Below are 23,796 nucleotides of genomic sequence, written 5' to 3'. Positions count from 1 at the left end.
TCTTTAATCTGATTGAGAATCATGTCCCGATCCAGCCATGCATACTTAATCAGAATCTCCAACATCATTTTAGAGCTTTGTGAGGAATTCTCGGACCATTCTTCAAGCATCTTTGGGTTAGGTGTTTCATGTGTAGGAGTTGTGAAAATTCTCAGGCCCCTGGGTGGAATTCCCTGATCGACATAATTCTGTAACGAAATGGCTTCCCACCATTTAGAGATTTCTGTCCTCTTAAGTTTCTCCAGTTTGCGTAGTTTGTCCTCCGTGGGTTGGGTTTGGGTGGTTGCATTGTTGGTTCTGATAGCTGACCCAGGATTTCTAGTGAAGATGGCACGGGCAGCTTTCCTTCTTTCCTCCTCCTCTTCCATGTTACACTCACCCAGTGGAATAGTAATTAAAAAAACGGAGATTACAACAGTCCCCCTGTAAATAACAGGTTCTCTCCGCCATGCAAGTTAAGGTGCCCAGGGAGGTTCTATAGGCTTGAGACAACGACAAAGTATGGCTGACCAGGGTTCAGCACCTCAGTTCCAATTGTTTCCAAAAAAGTATACAGAATCTGTGCAACTGCTTCCGGAGTCCACCGCACCTCCACTCCACTGGAAACCAGATAGTTCAATTCATACAACATTCTTACTCAGATGACATTGACAAAGCAAAATCATTAGACCATGTGGCCTATATATTGTATGAATGAGCGTTAACAAAGTAAGTAAATAAAATAGTTCCACAATAATTTATAGCGATTTATGCTGGCGTGAAGACGGCATCATTTTTCGCCACCCTTCCCCTTATCACAGTCAAGTGCCAGATTAACGACACAGTTGTGGCAACCGACCCGAACTTCCAGGCCGTTCGTAACACTCTAAAAGCAAACTAGAAAGTGCTTTTGTGCAATATATATATTTGCATTTATCCTGCAAGAAATGCCTTGCCCACGAGACTGGCGCCCACTGGTGACCGGGCACCGCCGACGCCTTTGCCGAAGCGGTGAGGTCTGTTTTTGGCACACAGACACTTTTTAATTACCGATCCCCCTCTACCCGGAGTTTGTGTTTGGTTTATTTTCATATTCGGCGCTGTTTTTCATCATTTGACATTGACATTGTAATTTTCACCATCAAGAGGCAATATTATATTGTCCTTTTTATCCATATAGTCTTGTGTGGCCCGTTACATTTTGCCTTTGACCTTATCAAGGACTTTTGCCCATGAACTATTGTTAAACATATACCCGCTGAGTTGCATCATGTGCCAGGCAGTCCCGTGAAAAATATAGGCGGGTATTGAGAGATCGGCATAGTACCACCAGGGGCACCCCTCTGTCCCCCCTCCCCCAAAATGCATACCCAAATAACACTCACACAGACTGTTGAGTTGGGTAAAATTGCTGCAGGTTTATTACATAATCCAGATATGTAATGGGTGGGTTATCTTACGGGCGATCCAAGGGCAGGCAACCAACTGGGCCACCTGCCCGCCTGATGAGCCGGGCAGCGCGGGAGCGAACCCCGTCTTTGCTGCCATCCAGGTGATTCTTTCTACGATCACGTGCCGTTGGTAACTTCTACTCATGCCCCCCCTCTCGGGGCGGAGCATCGCATAACAAACCCCCCCGGTTGTTCAGGCCCACAACCGCCCGCAGGACTAGTGGGGCGCCGAAACGGCTTCCGGGACCCTCCCATGAGGCTCCTCGGTTTTGGCTCAGGCACCCCCTATGGTGCTGCGCAGAGATACCCTTTGTACCGGGCTGCTTCCAGATCGCCCTGTAACTCCTCCTGCAACGAAAAAAGAAACATTACAACGCTCAGAAAACCCCCCCACCCAGTGCTTACGCCGGGTAAGCGGTAGGGAGGGATGCGGCGTGGAGGGCGACAAAGAGGTCGCCAGGAGGGTGGGGGAAGGCTAAATAGCCTCCCCTTCCCCACAGGGGCCAGGAAGTGACGCGCTTCTGCGTCCCATCCGGCCAACACAAGGAGAGGGGGGACACCGGTTGGCATCCCCGCCCCCTCCCCTTGGGAGGGGGTGGGGAGGGGTGACCGGTGCCCCGGTGGCACTAGGGCGCCGACCGCTGTAGTGGCCCCCTGCGGGGGCCGCGGTCGGCGGCATTTAAGTCGGTCGTTGTTTCAAGCTATTCATAGTTTAGATTGGGGCATGTTACGCGATCATCGAGACCTGTGTGAGCTCAGATGTATTCCGTGTATTTTTAAAAAATACAGCTTTGAGCATTATCTTGTAACCGAGGTCAGAGGAGTGCTTAATTGCTATCGGTGGTCTGGGCGTTCCTGAAGCATTAGCACTTTGGGTTATGGTTTGTTTCAAAGTGACCACTTTGCTACACATAGCAGCGCTGCTTTCTAACTATTTTAACTATTTTATCTATTGAGTGTTATATCCACAGACATCATACTTTATGGCCGCCATATTTTCAATATGTATAACATTCCTACTAAGGCGGATACTACAAATAGTTTCGAAATACATCTAATATGTTTCATGCTTTTAATTCTTGATAAAACATTCAGTTTGATTACTAGCACTGTGCTAAGTATTTATATTTGTTTTACAGGGTACAGCATATGTATATCAAAGCATTGTCTGAAAGTATATCTTCTGTGTTTATTAATGACTTAAGTGGGAAGGGCACTATATATACTTACCTGATGTTGGCGCCTATCAGAGGGACAAAGGCTTTGGAGAAGCCGAAACGCGTCTCTCGTATGTCCGGGTTGAGGGTGACCTGAAACAATAAAAGAAGCCATATTCCTAAACAGCCTGAAGTCCATGCCTTCTTCGTTGGAAGCATCTAAGGGAGCGGGATTGTTTGTTTATATATCTATATCAATATATCTATCTATATCTATATATATCTATATATATTACCTACTGGCGGTCGCCAGTAGGTAGTTATAGTTAGGACCACGTTTCCATAGGAAATCCGCAACATTCTATTTTGAATAACTTTTGCGCCGGTCGACGAATCCTTGCGAATTTTTCAAAATAGGTGGGGCGCTACGCTCCGCTCCTACCCTGAAAATCTCGGGGGGATTCGTCAAGCGGGGGCTGAGATAAAAGGGGGGTCCCAAAACGCGTTTTTCCCATGCATTTTTCCATAGGACCTTTAGACACAGCTACAGCCCGAACGGCTGAACAGAATTACTTGAAATTTGGCAGAGAGGTAGTCCTCAGGTCAAGGAAGTGCCTTTTGTAGGTTTGGTGTAAATCTGTTCAGTAGATTCTGAGAAAATAGCCTTTAAATCAATATATATATCTGAGCCAGCTTACGGTGCGCTTACGGTGCGCTTACCGTACGCGTACGGTGGCATGCGCGAGCGCGATTCTGATTGGCCCTTAGATCTTAGTAAACATTCGAATCGGTCGAAACCAGGAAGCGGCGGCCGCCATTTTCTCTCTCGCACTCTGAGGGGGGAGCTGATAAACAAATGCCAAAAACATATAAAGGGGCTGTTTAGACAGCGCCCATGCACATAACCATGTTAGTTGAGTCTTCAAAGATCCCCCCAAGGCAAAAAACGGTAATTTTTTATTTTTCGAAAATTTCGCCGATTACGCTTACCGTACGCGTACGGTAAAAAATTATAAAAAAAAAAAAAAACCACTCTCTCCACCCCGTGTGCAAATGTTGGCCGAAGGCCACCATTTGTGCATGGCATATAAGAGCACAGCATTTCCCCAAAAAATTTCAACAGATTACCTATCACAAGGAAGCGCATAATATGTCCTCCATGTGCGCACGGTGCGCGAAGCGCATTGTGCGTACATGGCCCATCTAGCGTAACGTGGGCACGCGGTGCGCGTAGCGCACCGCGTGCCCACCGTGCGTGCACGGCACTAACTGCGTAAAGTGGGCGCACGGGGCGCTAAGCGCACCGCGTGCTCACTGTGCGCGCACGGTGCGCGAAGCGCACCGTGCACGCACGGAACGAACTGCGTTAAGTGGGCGCGCACGCCACGAATGGCGTAAAGTAACTTAGCATTTAAAAAACCGTACAAATTCACTGAAAAAACCATAGGTTTCACACACGTTATAGTTAGGAATTAGCATTTAAAAAACCTTGCAAATTCACTGAAAAAACCATAGGTTTCACACATGTTATAGTTAGCGGAAATTTTACTGATAAAAAACCAATGAAATTCCCCCGTTATAGTTAGTGCAGGAAACTATAACTCACGCGACCGCAATCTTCTGCTGATGACATATGTGTCTTTATGAAAAAAAAATATTTGTAATATATGTATAGCTAAAAATTTATGGAAAAAGACATGGGCAAATAAGTGTCTAAATACAGTATTAGCATCAGCAGAGGATTGCGGTCGCGTGAGTTATAGTTTCCTGCACTAACTATAATGGGGGAATTTCATTGGTATCAGTAAAATTTCCGCTAACTATAACATGTGTGAAACCTATGGTTTTTTCAGTGAATATATATATGTGTAGGATTAAACTTGGATCACCTTTCTTGACTGCTGCTTGGTTTTTCCTGAGAGCGTACAACATATACTTTTGTTTGTTGGTTGGATAATTATCACCGGCATGCTCCGCCGGAGTGTATGCCACCTTCCAATGGGGCCCAGTATTCCAGAAGGAGCTATATATATATATATATATATATATATATATATATATATATATATATATATATATATGTTAATGGAACACCGTCCTGCACAAAATAAAATCAAGAGAGGTGATTTCCTCTTTTTATGCGTGCTGCAAAATGCAGCACGCAAAGAAAGAGGGAAAAATGAGGAGAAATGTTTAGAAAGAGGAAAAAACGAGGAGGAATTAAAACATTTCTCCTCGTTATTCCTCCTTACGCCTCCCCTGTGGAAATATAGCATTCTGACACGTTCCCAGGTTTCCGAAAGTTTGTAAATCTGGGAATGCGGAAGAAGCCATGGGTGTTGTGTGGGATTACCCACAGCAAGGCCCATGGCACGCCCCTTTCACGCAAAGTGCTATGTGAAAAGGGGCCATATTTCCAAGGACACGAAAAGCAACGCAGGGTGGCTTTATGTGTCCTTGTGAATATGGGGCAGCAAAATGCGCTGCCGGTGCGTCTCAAAAAGTGATGCTCTGATGGTGGAAGGGGCTTGTAAATATGCCTCAAAGTTTGTTGTTTAAAGAAATAACATTGAAATCAGAAATATATATTATATTTAAAAAAATAATGTAATGTCCTGTTTGATTTTAAAATATTATATGTAACTTTAATAATGGTACATTAAATTATTTCTGAATTCTATTCATAACTTTAAGTAACATTTAATACTTAATAAAGAAATATGAATATTTTACATTTTTAATAAATCTTTAAAAAAGTAATTTAAATGTAATATTTTACATGAATGACATTTTTATGTTAACATTTAGTTAATAGTGTTGTATCACTTTAAACTAAATATATGAAATTAATTTAAATTCAATTTAACTTAAGAATAATATATATTTTATTCCTTTAACTTTTCAAAATGTCTCTGCTCTTTAAATCAGAGAGATCTCTCTCTGGATTTCATTGGTCACCACCAAGGGGTCGATTACGATCCCGTTCGGAAGGGCTCTGAATCATATTCGGGTTTACTGAATACGATTCGGAACCCTTGTTGCCGACTAAATCATACATAGTTCCCAACGACCGATTACTATGCACGTAAACCGGTAGGGTTGTCCAAATTGGTACTGAAAGGCATTCAGATAGGTCGAGCCTTTTGGAACCAAATCATACAGCTCTATGGACTCGTTTTCCGAGCAAGCGATCACAATGACCGATTCGGACAGCCGTTCCGAATCGGTTTCTCCGGAATGAATCGGCTGCCGGATTCTGTATTTGGGGGCCCATAGCAGGGCCCCATTCACCCGGGGCTCTCCGAATCAGGCCCATGGGGGTTCACAAGAGACCCCTCCTTTTCAACCATGCACATTGTGGCAGGCACCATGGGGTGCCTGCTATAAGGTGCCAGGTTTTCCCCAGCCACCCCTTACTTAGGTCAATGGGAGTCTGACCAAATCGTATCCGGAATCATCGTGATGCATCCAAATCGCTTGTTCAGACTGACCCGATCCGAGTCGTCCTGAAAGCATTCCGGGACCAATTTGGTAGGAATGCTTGCCGGACGAGATCGTAATCGGCCCCATAGTGTGCAGAATGTCAAATACAGTTGTAAAGTCACTTCTAGTATCAACTTTACAGAAGTATATGATGTTTTTACTGACTCCACCCTCTGTTTCACGATTTGGGTTCATGTGAGTCTCTTTTGAGTAAGTTTACACTTGTAAATGGTGAAATGTCAAAAGTAGAAAAGTTACTCAAACGTGTATGAGCAAATTTATGCATGTAAATTTACTCATGTGTAAGTTTACCTATGTGAATAGCCCTCTATGTCTCTTTCCAATGTTATACTCCAGTGGAAAAGCATGCAACCTAAACATGTGAATGCAAAAGGAAACCAGTTAAGTAATCCAAAATCTCATTTTATTTACTTTTCTTCCAATGAAATAATAAACAAGCATTTACAATGCAATGGTCTCGGCAACATTATAGGTAGAGCTATTGGTATAGCTCATTATTTTTTTATCATTTTTGTATCACTAAATAAATGGCATTGTCATTTCTATTGGCATTAGCTTTTTTTTGCATATGTGATACCTATTGCATTAGCAGAGAGAGAGTGAGGTAGTGAGATAGAGAGAGTGAGGTAGTGAAAGAGTGAGGTAGTGAGGGAGAGGGATGTTGTGAGGTAGTGATATATAAGCATAGAGTGATGTTGTGATGTAGGGAGATAGAGGTAGTGAAAGAGAGAGTGAAAGTGAGTTAGTGAGATAGAAAGAGTGAGGTAGTGAGATAGAGAGTGATTGAGGTAGTGAGTGAGAGAGAGTGAAGTTGTGAGGTTGTGAGCTAGAGAGTGAGGTAGTGATGTTTTTAGAGAGAGAAGTTGTGAGACAGGACTGTGAGGTGGGAGAGACTTGGAAGGGTGGATTCCTTAACAGAGAATGAGGCAGGGCAGTGAGTGAGAACAACCCTAAGAAAGACCTCTCTCCTGTCTGCGATAGTGGCAGGGGACATCCTTGGAGGGTGTGGTTCTTAACTAAAAGTGAGGTAGGGCCGTGATGTGGGAGACAGCCTCAAAGTAGATTCCTTTCAGAGAAATGGACAAGAAAACAACACATGGAAGGAAGCATTCCTTATTTGAGGTAGGAGAAATCACAGGAGGGTTTAGTCGTAACTCGAAGTGAGGCAGGGCAGTGAGTGAAGCAGATGGAATCAAAAAGGGTAGATGCTTTGACGCACAGTGAGGTAGGGCAAAGAGGTAGGAGTAATTCTGGGCTGGTATATCTCTTAACTGTGAAAGCAGCAGGACAGTGAGGTAAGAGAATTCCTGGAAGGCTGCATGAAAGATGTAACTGATAGTGAAAGAGAAGAGATTCTCACGTCTTTCGGTGAAGGAGATCTCGGACTAACAGAGTCCAAAGCCAGAGATGAAACGGCATTGATTAGAAGGACATAACTTATATGTGCATACGAGCTGTAGGGAGACCCTAAAGTGAGAGAGAGATGTCTGACTGCTCAACAGAGTGATCCTCCTAGACTGACAGGGAGGAGTCCCAGACTGATAACGGGTGACAGGGACTGCAGGCTGCCAGGGTGAAAGAATGCAGGCTTGGAAAGGATGCAATGTGAAATTGTGAACTGTGTGCATCAGGTAATGTAGGGTGTAAGAGGTAATAGTATGCATAGAGACCTAGGGTTATGGGTGTAAAGTGTCTGCTCTGATGTAGAGCCCGGGGAGGAACAATAATATCCTGGCGTATGTAGGGGCCCCAGGGACCCTGGACTCACTGCAGTATACGTTGCTGTCTCCTAAGACTGAATCAGCTGTTTCCTTGCACCCATATTATCACTCCATCACAAAACCCACCCTCGTAGGTCTGTACTCTGCCATAAACTGAGCCTTCAACCCTGGGTTCCCTGCAACCAACTCTCCAGGAGGGGGGCCCCATCCCCTCTTTCATTCAGGTAGTCCTACCCCCACTCTCCTGGCTTGAACCCTCAATACTCTCACGTAGGGGCTCCGCTTCCTACTCATTGGGCAGGAGCGCCTGCCCTCTCTTCCACTTTGTGTGTCCTTCACCCCTCTCTTAAAAGCAAGAGCCCCCAATCACTCCTCTAGCCTGAGACCTCCGTCCTCTGTCTCACTCAGAGAGCGCTCTTATTCACCCTTCAATAGCCTATCAGTCCCCACTGAGAGCCCTGTGCGTCATTCCTAGGACTGAACCCTCAAGTCTGGGAGGCCAAATCCCTTGAGTCTAAGTCTCTCACGGTAGGAGCCCCGAGCCCCACTCCACAAACAAGCCATCCATCCATCCTCTTACCCAGGTAGCTCTACACCCCTCTCAACCTACCCATCCAACCCTGCTGTCCTCTCTGAGGCGCTACCCCATCTGTGTCCAGCTTCACAGCGCTGCACTCCCTCTCTGAAGCGGAGCCATACATACTCGGATACATCTACACCTCCTGTGGCGTCAAACCTCCCCTAGTTCAACCCACGCCGAGAGATGCCTGCACCCTGCTCACCATCGCAGGCCCGCACGCCTCTCTCCTTGCCTTCCCCAGAACCTTGAGCCGCCTGCTGCTTCAGCACACCCGAGCGCATGTGTCCGAGGCAAGGTACTGCTGAGCCGCCGCGGAGCTGCAGGCCATCTGGGGAACAATAACTAGGCGAGTCGCGGCTTCTGTGTAGAACGAGGCCACAGAGCATGAACAGGCCAGAGCGGCAGAGGCTCTTGCTGGGGTGAGAGCAGTAGGAAAGGCCGAGACCGTGGCCCGGCTCCTGCCGGCACGTCCTGGGACCCGGGGTGGGGGGCGGCTACTAGAACTGCATTTAGACAGACCTCTCACAAAGCAAAGAAGGAAGGGACCGTGTGACTGACCGGCCGTCTGCATTCCAAGAGAGCCTGATAACGCACAGGGGAAGAACTTAGAAGAGAGAAGAGAGGAGAACACAGCCAGCAAGATATACAGACAGAACAGCCAGAGGGCGGAAAGGGCGTAGGAACAAAACTCGGCCTCTACGACCTAGTGGGTGATCGGGGGACAAGGTTTGGAGTGGGGGGCAGAGGGGCAAGGAGAAATCCCAAGGCAAGAGAAAGTCTGAGAGATTAAACGTGTTAAGGCAGGGAAGAGGTAAGGAATAGTGACTAATGAGAGGCTACAGTGAGGGAGCAGAAGGAGCAAGGCAAGCAGTCAAGAAAAACAGCCATAAAGAGAATAAGAAAGCTTAGACACACCATGTAACAAGCACACCACTGCCTTTCTCCGAGGCGAAGCAGAAATGCCTCGGAGAAACGCAGTGGCGGTTTCGAATTCGGGGGCCTGTTTTCTCTCCTCTTGCCATTGGCTGGAGGAGATAATTAGAAAAGTTGGAAAAAACACGCCCCCGAATCAGAAAAGGACGGGGCCTGTTCGGAGTGACGGACCTCTTCTCCAATGGCTTGCCAGCATTCAAGAGGCCAGCCAATGGAGAACAGGGGAGAAGAGGGGCGGGTTCAAGCCCTTCTTCTCCAAGTCATTAAATCTTGGACCGAGACTGCGCAAGCGCAGCCTTCGAGCCGAGACCTAAAAAGGATAAGCCATTAGGGTAATTTTATGCACTTGTGGCGCTGATTGTGAGTAATCAAGAACCAGCAGCCATTGGTGTCAGACACGCTGCAGTGAGCTTCCAACATTTTCCAAGAGCAGTGGAATTGAAAACTAAGCCCTCAAAACAAGTGGCCTGGAGCACCAATCCTATGAGGTGGGGGATACCACTTGAAGGCATTCCAACATTCCCAGTGTCTCTTGGCCTGGGGTTACCAGGTTTCCAAACTCTGGCCCAGATAATTCCAAGAATGGAGTATCCAGGCCAGAAGTTAATAGAGAAGCTGGAGGGATGCTTTGTCCACCTCCCCAGTATGAGTGGAGCAGCAAATGCTCTCTCCTCACTTACTCTGTCCTAACCTTTTCTCCAATCCCCACATCCAAACCAGAACCCCAAAAATAGCCCCCACATGCATTTAGCAACTTCTTCAAGCAAGTGGTCAATGTGTGGAGATTGGGTCAGTTGTTTCTTCCAGATGGGTGGAAACACGTAGACCCGGACGGAGATACAGAGTTGCCATACCCGAATAGTCCTTCTGATATACCTAAATCTATGATGAGGGAATGAGTGTCCAAATTAGAAATGAATAATGCACATGTTAATTTTTTTAATGACTATTGGATCAGCATAATGTTTATGCTCCATAATATTACTAATCATAAGTTAAACGAGATGCTGATATATTAACTTGTGTGTTGATATGCGGCAACATATACGTATATAAAGAAGCCACATTCATATCATCTTAAATTGAATTCAGAGTGTAGGACGTATTCGTACAAATGTATTGGATCACAGACCATACTGGGAGTAGGCCTTAAGTGGACCACTGGCGTTTAACAATTCTTTTTTCATATCTTGAGTGTGATGCTCTTTCAAAAATGTTCTAACATTTTCCTTTCCTCTGCAGGTATTTTCCTCATTAGTCAGAGTAGCCCTTTTGTTAAGCAGAGAAACTGATAGATTAGGGATGTTAATTGGAGCCCTGCTGAGGGTTATGATGAGCATGGGGATGGGAGAGAACCTCCTGTATCAGGCGGACTGGACTACAGATACTTTCCAAGGCCGTGCAGCTGCATGCTTGGTAGCACGCCCCGTTCCGCAGAGGAATGGGAAGAACCCAATGATGAAGCATGTCACCAAGGGGAAACCCTGGTGGGCTAGGCTTATCTAAGGAAAACCTTCCTTTTTCCAAACAAAACCTCAGTGGGAAGAAAAAACCTTTATTGACAGAAGGGCTCCATTTTGATCACAGTACGTTCACCTGGAGGAGGCGCCTCTTTTGCTTTCCTTTGCTTTGCTTCCTTTTCCTCTCCCTCCCTCTTTTCTGAAATAATGCTTGGCGAATGCCAGAGGTGTAAGGCAGGCCCCTGCAGCCGCTGCAGCACAGGAGGGGACCCAAACATACATTCAGGGGGCCCCACTATCCCAAGGCCAATGTATATCTGTAAGATTTTAAAAACGTAGGGGCCCCTCATCGCATTCTGCCCGGGGGCCCCATCATTTGTGTTATGCCACCAGCAAATGTATCAAACTCTGCTGATAATGAATGATGGGGGCAGCAAAGGGCTACACAATTATCATTCATCAAAAGAAGATGTTGGTAGAAAGGTAACCAGAAAACCATTTCAGGCTCTGAAATCATATTTTTGACAAGAAAAGGCACTTGTTAGGGCAGATTTATTACTAAAGATTAATGATCATTTTCATGTGTTTAGGTTAGCATAAGTAGGCTATAAAACTAAGTTACTGGTCCTGTGTTCTGGTTGCCCTGACATCTGAAGTCAATGTGACTTTAAGAAATGTAATAGAAAGTTTTCTGCGTGCATGTTTTCCTCTCTACATTGCTTTTCTTTGCATAAAATAGTTGAAATTGAATCTGTTGTGTGGTGCTGTTCTGAAAAGAAATATAATATACTTTGTGCCACATGTATCAAACAATTTTGCATACGCAAACGGTGAGAATCAGTAATTTCGGCCATTTGCGATTGCAAAATAGCCTTTCAAGATGAATGAAAGGCTTTGTTGCCGCATTTTTTAGGTAATCACAAAAAATAATGATTACAGAAAATTGTGACTTTAAAAAGGGAATCACGATTTGCGATTCCAGTAGCATATGAAAATGGTGCATTTTTGAAAATGCTATTACCATCGACTCCAAGTCGATGGTAACCATGTGCAAGTTCTTTAAAAATGCATAAAAAATGCCGTAGGGTATGTGTGCACTTTACATGTGCACATGTTTTTATGGGGGGTGCTTCAGGGGAGCCTAAGGCCCCCAGACACCCTTGCCTTTGCATTACCTAGTTTGCTATTTCTAATTAGGTAATCGCAAATTAGCTAATGCAAAACCGTTTGCACCGATAGGCCCATAGGAATGAATGGAGTAATATTACCTAATATCAATTACGTATTTAACGAATAGATATTTGGTAATATTAAGGAATTGCAAAATCTTTGGCAAACCCTTTCATATACAGCATTTCACAATTACCAAACAGCGATTCTGTAAAAATCGCTGTTCGCAAAAGGCATTTTTGATACATATGGCCCCTTGTAACTTTCTCTGAAGCTGCGTGCTTCCTTTACCTATTTTTGCAACAAGTCAATAATTTTTCCCTGATCCTGTGGGTGCCTCTGAAACGTGCAAATATGAAATGTCATTCTCTTATTTTTAGGTTAAGTCTTAGCATTTATTCTGCATTCTGAAGGTGTGTCTAGCCATGCTGTAGTTAATGTTTCTTGTGTTTGTGGAAATGTATTGGTTGTTGTTATTATTACTTAATTTCATACCATGTCACATTATGTCATGAGCATGACTTTCACGACTCGAAAATGTATTAAAAGTGCCTAATGTGGGAACTGGATGTATGACGTTACAATGCATGCTGTTACAACGCATGCTGTTACAACGAAAGTTTTACAACGCGAGTGCATTGACAACGCAGGACATTACAACGCAAGTCTTTACATCGACTTGCACTAGATGGCGTGCTAACATTAAAAAAGTGTAATTTACTATTCCAACTCCAATCCACGTAACAGTAGGGAAGGTGTTGGGATAGTAAACTACACTATTTTTAATGTTAGCACGCCAACTAGTGCAAGTCGATGTAAAGACTTGCGTTGTAATTTCCTGCGCTGTCAATGCACTTGCGTTGTAACAGTGTTGTAATGGTAGTGCGTTGTAAAAGTTGCGTTGTAAAGGTTGTTCCCCGTGGGAACTGCCAGGCAAGGCTCCCTCCATAAGGACCCCAGACCGGTTTCGACCTACATAGGTTTCATCAGTAAGGTACAGCTTGAGTCATCTGGCACAGTGAGCACGGGACTCGCGTCTGGTCGTACCCAGAGACGGTTCATAGCATGGGCAAAGTGGGCTCTGGCCAGGGCCGCAGCCTTTCAGGGAGCCCACTGAGAGAGCCAGCTCTGCTCTGCAAAGGTCCTTGCCCTGGTGATCTTTAATAATTCTTAAACCGACTGTTTAAAATACCCTTTTCCTTTCTAACAGACACTCACACATCACACACATTAAAAATAAAACATGCATTTTGCAGAGCAATGTTGTGTTTATGCTACATGCAACATCCATAAAAAAGTTTATTTCAGATCAAATCAGAGCCTCAAATATGAGAAATAGGAGATGTCACCGAGATTATTGGCAATAATATTAGTGAGCTGCTGCATGTTACACATCACTATAACTGAATATCAGATGTAAAGACATGTAGAATTTGGGGGAGCATGCCTGTGCACTATGAGTAACAAAGCCGAAGAGGGCATTACAGAGCTGAAATTAGATCATAAATCGAAAACTGTTCCAAGCGGGCCCCCAAAATCCTTAAGATGTCCCTGGTATACCCGTCGCACTTAGGGCGTAAACTATAACAACAAGGGAATGGAATGCTTGAATTAATCTCAGCGAATGGCAGTCAATCAATCAATCAATCATAGCATTTGTAAAGCACACTACATACCCGTGAGGGTCTCAAGGCACTGGGAGGGGGGGAGAGGGGGGAATGCTGCTACTGTTCGAAGAGCCAGGTCTTGAGGAGTCGAAAATCGATTTGCAGTGATTAGAATTATTACAAGCATTCCTCCCTTTACCTTTATATATTTGATAAACTGCTCTAAGTGGCAAGTCTATGCCTTGATGTAGGGCCTGTGCACACTGTACCACTGGAACCAAGCTACTCCCCAACTGACGAGCCCCAATCAGGGTCAAACTGGTCCTGAGTTGCTTGTGTTCTGGTTCCGGGAGGACCTGGTCTGGCAGTTCGGACTTGGCTAATTCTTTTGGAGTAGGGTAAAGACTGATTTGCATTTGGCTGGGTCCAAACTGAGGTGGCATGGGGTGCAAAATAACGATGGCTGGGATGCGGCCCCAAGTAATCACCAGTGGCTGAGATTCATTCAAACATTACATCCATCCCTTTCTGTATGCTTCAGTTTTCATTGATAAGCACAACTTTGGGACTGGGTGGGCTGCCAGGCTCACTTAAGCAGCCCAAACACGGGCACCGTGAACGACAGCCTAAGTCAATTGGCACTAGCATGACCAGGCCAGTCACCCTGCAGTTTGATTACAGAGCTCTGGCTTCATTGTGAACCTGCAGGGGTGTCTGGGCTGCTGGGCATGTTTTCCTGCCCTCAGCTAAGGCGTGCAGCTCATTTTTGTTCTCTTTTAACTGACTGTATGTATCTCAGTGGGTGCTTCCTGCAGCCCAGAGGCCTGCAAACAGAGGGCCACATGATCCTGGAGCAGTAGTTGCTGTAGACCCAGGGGGCGCGAACGCCTCAGCAAGGAGATGTGAATGAAGATGGCTTGGAGACACCATTTTGCTTGTTTGGCACATTTCTAAGCCTGGGCAAAGCACTACGCTACGCTCACGTAGTGTGCGAAGTTCGCGCTACTTCGCACTACGCGAATTGCACGTAGCACAGTGCGAACACGCGTAGCGTAGTGTTGCGTAGTGCTGCGGTCATTTTTTGCTTGCTCGCGGTCCTCAACGTCAAGTTGGCGACCGCGAGGAAGCAAAATGACATCCCGGCGAGACTTTTTCCTTGTTCGCGATCAGCAACATCAAGTTGGCGATCGCGAGCATGGAAAATAAACCTCCCGGCGAGATTCCCAACGCGAGGAGGTCAGGTTTCTCATTGCGAGTGGTCGCGCATGCTCGCGGCCGCTCGCGATGAGAAACTACCAGTTCGCGTTGAGAAAGCTGCTGCTCGAGTAAAAATTAGGGGTGGGCGGAATTTGCGAAATCCACTTTCGCAAATTATCGCGAAAATGTTCAAAATTATCGCAAACATGCGGAAATATCGCGAAGATGCTGAAGTTTTTTTCCAGCATGTTCGCGACATTTTCTGCATGGTTGCGGCTCGCCAACTTACCCATGTGGTTGCTCGCGGGCGCGGCCATCTTGTTTTCAGTTGTCTCGCGGTGCATGATCGCGAGAAGAAAGACGTGATCGCGCGACGCATGACGTCACTGCGGGCGCGAACTGTCGCGAGACAGCGCAAATGGCTGAAAACAATACAACATCTCATGGAGAACGCGACCGGATCAAGAAAACTTGTCGGCAAACGCAGGGATTCAGGTAAGGCGATCGCGCGCGCGCGAGAATGTATTATTTTACAGCGCGAGCAAGAATCAAATTATCGCCAAGCTGCGGAATGCGGAAATGTTGACATTTTCGCGCTTTCCGCGGAACGCGAAAATGTCTAATTATCGCAATTTCCGCGAACGGAACGAAATTTTAGCCCAGGCCTAGTAAAAATCTACTCGAGCAGCAGAAAACTACAGCTCGCATTGTGCAAGATGCCATTTTCAATGATTGCAAAGTGCCGGTTGCTTGTCCGCACTGTGCAATCATTGAAAATGACATTTGGCACAGTGCGAACAAGGTACTACGCAGTTCGGGAAGTGCTACGCATAGCTCGCGTAGTGCGAACTGCACTTTGCGTAGCTTCGCGAAGTGCTACTTCGCGAACTACACCCAGGCCTACACATTTCCAGGCCATCTTCATTCACACACAGACCTGCTTATCATGAGTCCAGGGAAGGAGGCCACCAGGCATCTATTTAGATGCAGAAGTCCTCCCTAGGGCCGTCAAAGAATGGTCCATGGGGGGCGAAGAAGAGGGGTGAGGTCATTGGGCTCTTTTATTTCTAGAAAGGAGCATGTGGGTGGCTCAATAAAGATGGTCCAAGTGAAAGGATGAGGAAGAGTAGAGGAAACTGCCTGCTCTCCAGTGCCAAAGCTGACATTAGCTCAGCAGGTTCCATCATAGGAGCCTTGTATCTAAAGACGCGTGGAGGCCTGCTTGGCTTGCTAGCATCAGGGCCTAGGTAACCACAGCTGCACTCCTGTTTAAAGTGGAGGAAGAAGGTTATATCTTTCAGTCACTGATTTTGAAGTGAATTGATTTTGAACACCTATTTGCCCCAAATGTATATATGATCACAGTCAAATCACTTCACTTCACAATGTCTATATATAACAGAACAACTTGGGGGCACCCTGAATATCTCCAGTTCAGAGTGTGAATTATACAAACTCCTCGCCTGTAAATGGTTCCAAATATACCAATAAAAGGGGTGCATGTATTGTGCACGTGGCAAACTGCCTTGTCGCTTGGTTGATTCAGATACGTGGTCTGGGCATTCTTATTAGGGATTCTTGATTCTTTATAAATATTTGTTTACTATGTGGGATTTTTCAAAGTCAGATTTTCTGTAGCAACGCTTTCTGAAGTTCGCAATTTTAACCCTTTACCAGGTTTGCGAAGTTTGCCGATTTACCATCACCCATGCAAAGCTTTTGTTTCCTAAGAGCAGTGCTTTAAATGGGCCGGTACTGTCCGGTACGGAGAACCAGCACTTTTCTATTTTGAGAGGGAGAGTACCGGCACTTCTCAAGAGAAATGCGATACTTTTAATTGGAGAGTACCGGCACTTCTCAGAAACAAGCAGGTACTCAGGTACACTTTTATTTTTCCATTTCAAGCACTGGCTAAGAGAGATCATTTTCTCTCTAATGGGGCCCAGCCAAGCTGGGAAATGTACTCAGTTTCTCACCGCAAAATGACCTGTTGAGGAACGTTTCTAGACACAGTGGCATTGCTTAGGAAAACAACAAGAAGCTTTCCTTTTTAGCGCCCTGAAGCAGAGTCTACCTTTGCCAGGGTGGCGCCCTGGGGGGAAAGAAGGGGCATATTATCAAGCGGCAGCGATAATTATCGCTGGCTGCTCTTAGCGAGAAATTATTTAAGGCCGGCTATCGCTGGCAATTAACGCCATGCTATCGCTGTATCAACAACGCATAGTGCAATGGCGATAATTTTCCAGCGTCCGAATGATAGCTCTTATGGGTGCTGCTGGCGTGGCGCTAGGACCAGAAGTGCTGGTTCGAGTCTCGGCGTCGCTCAACAGCCCGTGATTCTGGGCAAATGACTTTATATCGCCATCGCCCAAAAAAAGGAATACATTTGACCTTGTGTAATGCAACGTGACCTCATATGAAGCTCTCAGTGCGTTCGGATCGAGTTTGTGCTATATAAATCTATTAAAAATTCAAAGAAGCCACCAAAGGAGTGGCATGCTTGGACTTTGCTTAAAGGGAGGACGAACAGTCACTTACAAACTCCTAGAAATGCAAGCAAGGAAAGAGGCCACGTCTCATGGAGGAGGCGGAGCTTCAGGTCTGGTTGGGGGGGAACAGAGACATGGGTGACGGGGTGCGTAGGGGATTGAGATAATGGATCCCGGGCGCCTGTGTTACACTGAAAGCGGGCGCCCGTGTTGTTATTGAAAGTGGGGGTCCATGTGAGTGAAAGCAGGCACCCGGGTTATTGAAAACCGGCGCCCATGTGTAACCAGGCGCGATATAAAACCCATGTGAAGGAAAAAGCGGGTGTCCATGTTGTTAGTTAAAAAAACACAAGCGGTTCCAGCAGAAGTAGCGCATGTCCCACCTGAAGTAAGAGAAACTCAATAAAGAAAATAGTGCTTACAGACTTCAGAACACGTTCCGTTTAACAACTGAAGTTAAAGGGCCATTCGCTATGGGAGGTTGCAAATGAAGACAAGGCGGTACTAAGGAGGGACTAAGAAGCCTATTTATGAATCAGAAGCCAGCATTTACGAAGGACAATGACACAAGCCAATGATAAATATGAGCGGAGAGAGGTCAGGGCTTCCATTCCATACTCCACTACAACAAGTCTCGCAGAGCTGCGCATGCCCGCTGACTCTAGGCTTTGTGGAAATTTAGCGTGCAAACTGAACATTATCTGCGCCATCTTGCCTCTCCCCAGCGCCACGCATAGCAAATGCACGGCCGCCATTTTAGGCACCCCACTCTCTCTCCCCGCTCACTCTCGATCGCCAGCGCTTTCCCCCGGCGCTGCGAGCATCCCCCGCGCGCCCGCCACCCCCGCTCTCTCATACAGGCCATAAACCCTCTCCTTCTGCGCGACCCTGCTACGGAACCACTTCCGACCGACAACCCATACATGGTCATGCCTCTCCTTTGATAACCCCCTTCCTCTGCGCCCCATTGTCTGAACTGGTCCCAGGCCATCACCTAGCCCTGCGGATGCAGTTTATTGCCCCTACTGTAAGGGAAACACCCCACATCAAAGGGATTACAGTAGAATCAAAGCCCCTACCCCCTGAGACCCGGCCGGTTGCACACACCCCCGGGAATTAGCGGAATTCCCTGCTGCGCGATAGCCATCTCCCACTGCGGGTAGGGTGGGAACCTCTACTGTAACCATGTGTGGGATCGGATCTGAGCCGGGGCTTCAGGGGATATTTCCCCGCACATCAAGGGAATCTCAAGAATGTACTATGTATAATAAAGCAATAAACCAGTGTATAAGAGACCAGGTCTCAGAGATGCAGTTAGAGCACCTCGTGACGATACCTTGCTGTCTGATCTGATGTGTTCTGCTCCGACGGAATAAAACCTTGTTTCCTGCCTTCCAGTCTCCGGCGCCTGCCTCTTTTATTGGTAAATTATCGAGTGGTATGAGAGGCGATTACCGCCGGGCAAATACTTGAAAGGATACCGACTGAAACTGCCGCTACCATTTAACAATTGGCGTCCCAAACGTGGGGCCCATCAGCGACACGTGGATCCAGTGGGAGAGGTCCCGACGACAGAGTGAACGACTGCAACGATCGGGAGAGCTCCTGCCCAATAGACCCTCGTCTGGCAGCCGATCATCCGAACTTCACTGGTTCCGAGCAGACCTCTCTCGAGTGATCTACGGTCCTGACTGGGAACCATCAGGAGTGCCGCGGCAAATACGGAGAGTAGAGGACGATCGGGCGCTGGAGGCGGAAGACGAGAAACTGTCCACGCGGTCCGGGTAAGGTCGTGATACACGACAAATTGAGAAATAATTGATTGATTGTTTGAAGCTTTGGAAATTCTAGTATTGCTCATTGATTGTTCTTTTTTGAGATATTCGCTGTCTACAAACGGGGAGGAGTAGAAATACTCTCTCTCTCTCCCTTTGCAGATAGTGAAGGGTAGGTAACGCAGACTTTTGTCCCCGTTGAAACCCGTCGTGCCTATCTTTATCTCCCCATTGATTGATTGTCCGAACATTGATTGTTTTGAAGAATAGTGCTTTTTGAGATATTCTCTGTTTGCAAACAACGTAGAATAGGAATATTCTGTCTAGTCTTTGCAAATAGTGAAGGGTAGGTAACGCAGACTTTTGTCCCCGTTGAAACCCGTCGTGCCTATCTTTATCTCCCCATTGATTGATTGATTGATTGTCCGAACACTAGTTGTTCGATATTGGTTCTTTGGAGGTATTCTCTGCTTGCAAATAACGAAGAATAGAGATATTCTGTCTAGTCTTTGCAAGCAGTGAAAAGATAGGTAGTGCTGACTTTTGTCCCCGTTGAAACCCGTCATGCCTATCTTCTCCCCACTGATTGGTAGTTGGTTCTGCCCGGACCGCTTATTAGAGGTGAACCATCCGGCTCCACTGGAGGGCACCCCTAATAAGGACATGTTCACTAAATATGGACTAGTCGCCGTAGCTTATACCAAGCTATGGCATAAATATACAAAGAAGGACCCCGAGAGTCAGTGGCCACTGATGGGATCCTTCGACGACCATAAGATAGAAGCGCTAGAAATAGCTCTGCGTAGCAATAAGACGACGCCTACTATGCTTGACAGTATCGGCATGTGGCGCAAAGAAGCAACGCAACGGAAAAAGAGGGAAGAAGTAAAAGCAGAAAAGGAATTACGAAAGGCAGCTCACCTTGCCGCTAGAAAGTTAGAAGAGGACATAAAGGAGAGAAGGGAAACTAAACTAAGACAGGAACCCGAAACCTCAGGCCAGTACGCTGTTAGGACCCCTTCTTTGCTCTACCCTGAGTTGTCCTCCAAGCAGCGAACGAATGACGAGTTACTGTTAGGTCCTCCGATCATTTACATGCCCCCTCCGTATGCACCCTCCCAATCAATAGTACAACACCCACAACCCCCGAACACGAGCGAAAGCAGTACAAGGGCCTCGGCCCTCACGGCCTCCGCGCCGGCTGAGCCTCTTGTACCGAACCCAACGTCAACCACAACGCCAGTCGACCATGAGATAGGAAAGAAAGAGTCCACCAGAATGAATCGACTAACTAAGGATGAACGAGCAGGAATTGACAAGATAGTAGGGACGCTGGTGGAACGAAAAGAAAGTGAGGAGTATATAACAGACGTGTATAACTCGTATGCCGACAGCCGCAGACGACACTTCGTCGTACGGCTCTGTTATCACGCCCTGAATGCATATGAGGATAGGTACCACGATAAAGGTCCCGAAGGCTTAGCGGCCCTATATAGGAAGGTAGACATTGGGGAAGAAAGAGAGGGCGATGTAACGAACCTCTTCACTCGTACACTCGAGGTCTACCGACACCTTAAAGAACATGGACAGACCACCAAAACAGAAACCCCCATAGCAATTAATCCCCAGGGAGGAAGGGCCGATGCCATGATGCCCATTAAAGAAGCTGCCCCCTACTGGGTCCCCCCACGGGGTCAGGGAACACACGACGACATCAACAACCCAGATGCGAAGGGAAGGGTTGTATATAACTGGGTCTATCAGCCGTGGGACTGGCAAGATATTTTGACTTTTAGAAAGACTCTACCCGACTTAAGAAAGAACCCGACTGCCTTCTACACGGAATTGGGTACAGCCTTAGGCTCAACGATAATGACGTTAGCAGATATCGACTTGTTCTTTGGGCTATGTCTGCCGGCTGATGTGTGGAAACAAATCCGGAAAGTTGACCACGCTGAGCCGTTCGGATATACCTGGGTACAACTCGATACCATAGATAAACAGCGAGAGCCAGGACAGAAACCCCCGAAAGCCATCTTAGAGCTCCCAGACAAGATTGTACAAAGGCTGAAGACTCTAATCCCAGAAAGAAAGGTAGACTGGTCGATAGTGACGGCTTGCCGTCAGAAACCCCAGGAAGATGTGTCTGAATACTTCTCCCGATTCGAGACTGTGTTTTCCGATTACAGTGGCCAAGACATGACCTCCGCAACCGGACACCACCTCTTTGTCCAGAATTATGTAAAGGGTCTGTCACAGGAAGTTTCCCAGAAGCTACAGACCAGCGAGAGTAGTTGGGCAGCCTCCAAACCCGCAGCGATTCTCCAGATGGCCCAATACTACGAAAATCAGAAAAACGAGAACGATAGGGCATCAGAGAAGAAGAAAAAGGAACTGAAGGAGAGAGTAATGATAGCACAGTTGCAAGGGGTGACCATAGGAAGGGAACCCCGAAAGAGAATTACCAACCAACCGCCCCTAGAAAGCTACCCCCTAGAGACCATACACCTGCACCCCACAACGGACGGAGAGACTTGGATGGGAATCAATGCGCGTTCTGTAGAGGGTTCGGACACTGGAAATCCCAGTGCCCGGTCCTTCTGGAAATGAACAAGAATAGGGACCCCAGAGACACAACATATGACCCCAGAAACAGAGGACAGGGACGAGGGCACACGAACAACACCATCAACGACAGGCCAGGCAGACCAAACACCTTTGATCGCCCCCGACAAAACCAGTATCAGCAGTCCGACTACGAAAGCACCCATGACTTCGCATAGGACCGCCAGGGACAAGGGAGGGATCCAGTCGAACTCCGTGTTGACCAGCAAGGTCCTTACGTTACCGCTAAGGTCTTGGGCACAAAATCTCCATTCCTGGTAGATACTGGGGCGACACGTAGTGCGTTATCTAAACGACTGATTCCTAGGGCACCCTTGTCTGGCTCACACGTAACCTCAATAGGCTTTGACGGAACGCCCTCCACTAACCCCTTATCAACACCAATCTCCTTTGACTTAGAAGATAACACCACTGACACGACCTTTCTGCTCTCCTCCAACACCCCCGATGCTATTATGGGACTTGATTTGCTAAAGCATTTTCGAGCCACCATCAGATGCTCCCCAGACGGAGTTCGAGTCATCCTACACGATAACCCAGATCTGTCCAGACCCTGTCACACACGGCGTATGCTCTCTATAACCAATGCCGATATGTCCCTACTCGACACATTACCTTCACATCTATGGGCTAAAACCGACTCAGATGTAGGGCGCATGGTGATCGACCCGGTACACATAACCGTCCGACCGGACGCAGTGCTCCCGAAGCTTCCACAGTATCGGATATCACCCGAAGGCGAGAAGGCATTGGTGGAAATCATCGAGTCCCTGGTCGAGGCAGGAGTGGTGGAAGAAGTAGTCAGTAATGTTTGCAACAGCCCTATCCTACCCATTGTAAAGAAGCAAGGCGAGGGGGATGAGAAAGCCTACCGTTTCATTGTTGACTTGCGAGAGGTTAACAAAGTAGTCATACCCCAGTACCCCGTAGTCTCAGACATCACCACCATCCTCACCCTGATTCCATCCACTGCCACCATCTTTACTGTTATTGACCTCAAGAACGCATTCTTTTCCATCCCCATCCACCCAGACAGCCGCTACCTGTTCGGCTTCACTTTAAAAGCCCGTTCGTACAGATTCTGCAGGGCACCCCAAGGCTACACTGAGAGTCCCAGTATTTACAGCCAAGCCCTCAAAAGGCAACTGGATGCAGTCCAACTACCCGATGGAGTGGTGTTGATACAGTACGTTGATGACATTCTTTTGGCGGCCGACACCACTCCTCTCGCCGTCACAGCCACCATTCACCTCCTCCGCTTCCTTGCGGAGAACGGTCACAAGGTCTCCAGAAAGAAATTGCAATTCTGCCAGCCCCAGGTAACTTATCTAGGCCACCTACTATCCAAAGACGGGAGGAAACTTACCCCTGACCGAATTCAAACCATCCTAGAAACCCCTGTTCCCAAAACTCAGAAGCAAGTACGATCCCTAGTGGGCCTCACCTCCTTTTGTCGACAGTGGTTGCCAAACTTCAGTCTTACCATAAAGCCTCTGCTTTCCCTGCTGGCTAAGGATGTCCCCTTCCCCCTCCCCTGGACACCCGAATGCCAATCCTCCTTCAAAGAATTACGAGACGCCCTCTGCTCGGCCCCAGTCCTAGGAACCCCAGATTACACTAAACCTTTCTCCCTCTACACCCACGAAAGGGAGGGATGTGCGTTGTCTGTCCTAACCCAGTCCATAGGCCCTAAGCAACGCCCTTGTGCCTACTTCTCTGCCACTCTTGACCCCGTAGCCAGAGCTTTGCCCGCCTGCCTTCGAGCAGTAGCCGCCGCTGCTGTCTCTATCCGGCAAAGTGAGGGGATCGTGCTCTCGAACCCCCTCACAGTATTGGTACCCCATGCTGTTGATACCCTCCTGAACCAAACCAAGACTCAACACCTGACTAGCGCATGACTGACTGGGTATGAACTGACTCTGCTTGCACCCCATATCACATTGAAACGATGCACCACTCTGAATCCAGCTACTCTACTACCTCTCCCTGACGCTGACCCCAATGCATCCCCTATACATGATTGCGTGACCCTCACCGACGAACAAACCAAGAGTAGGGTTGACCTCCGGGATACTGCCTTCCCGGACCCTGACGGAGAACTGTGGGTGGATGGCTCATGCATCAAGCTCCCTGATGGCACCACCTCAG

This window comes from Triturus cristatus, chromosome 10 (assembly GCF_964204655.1).
Source record: "Triturus cristatus chromosome 10, aTriCri1.1, whole genome shotgun sequence".
NCBI lineage: Eukaryota > Metazoa > Chordata > Amphibia > Caudata > Salamandridae > Triturus > Triturus cristatus.
The sequence above is the reverse complement of the archived record's forward strand: the minus strand, read 5'-3'. Positions refer to the sequence as shown.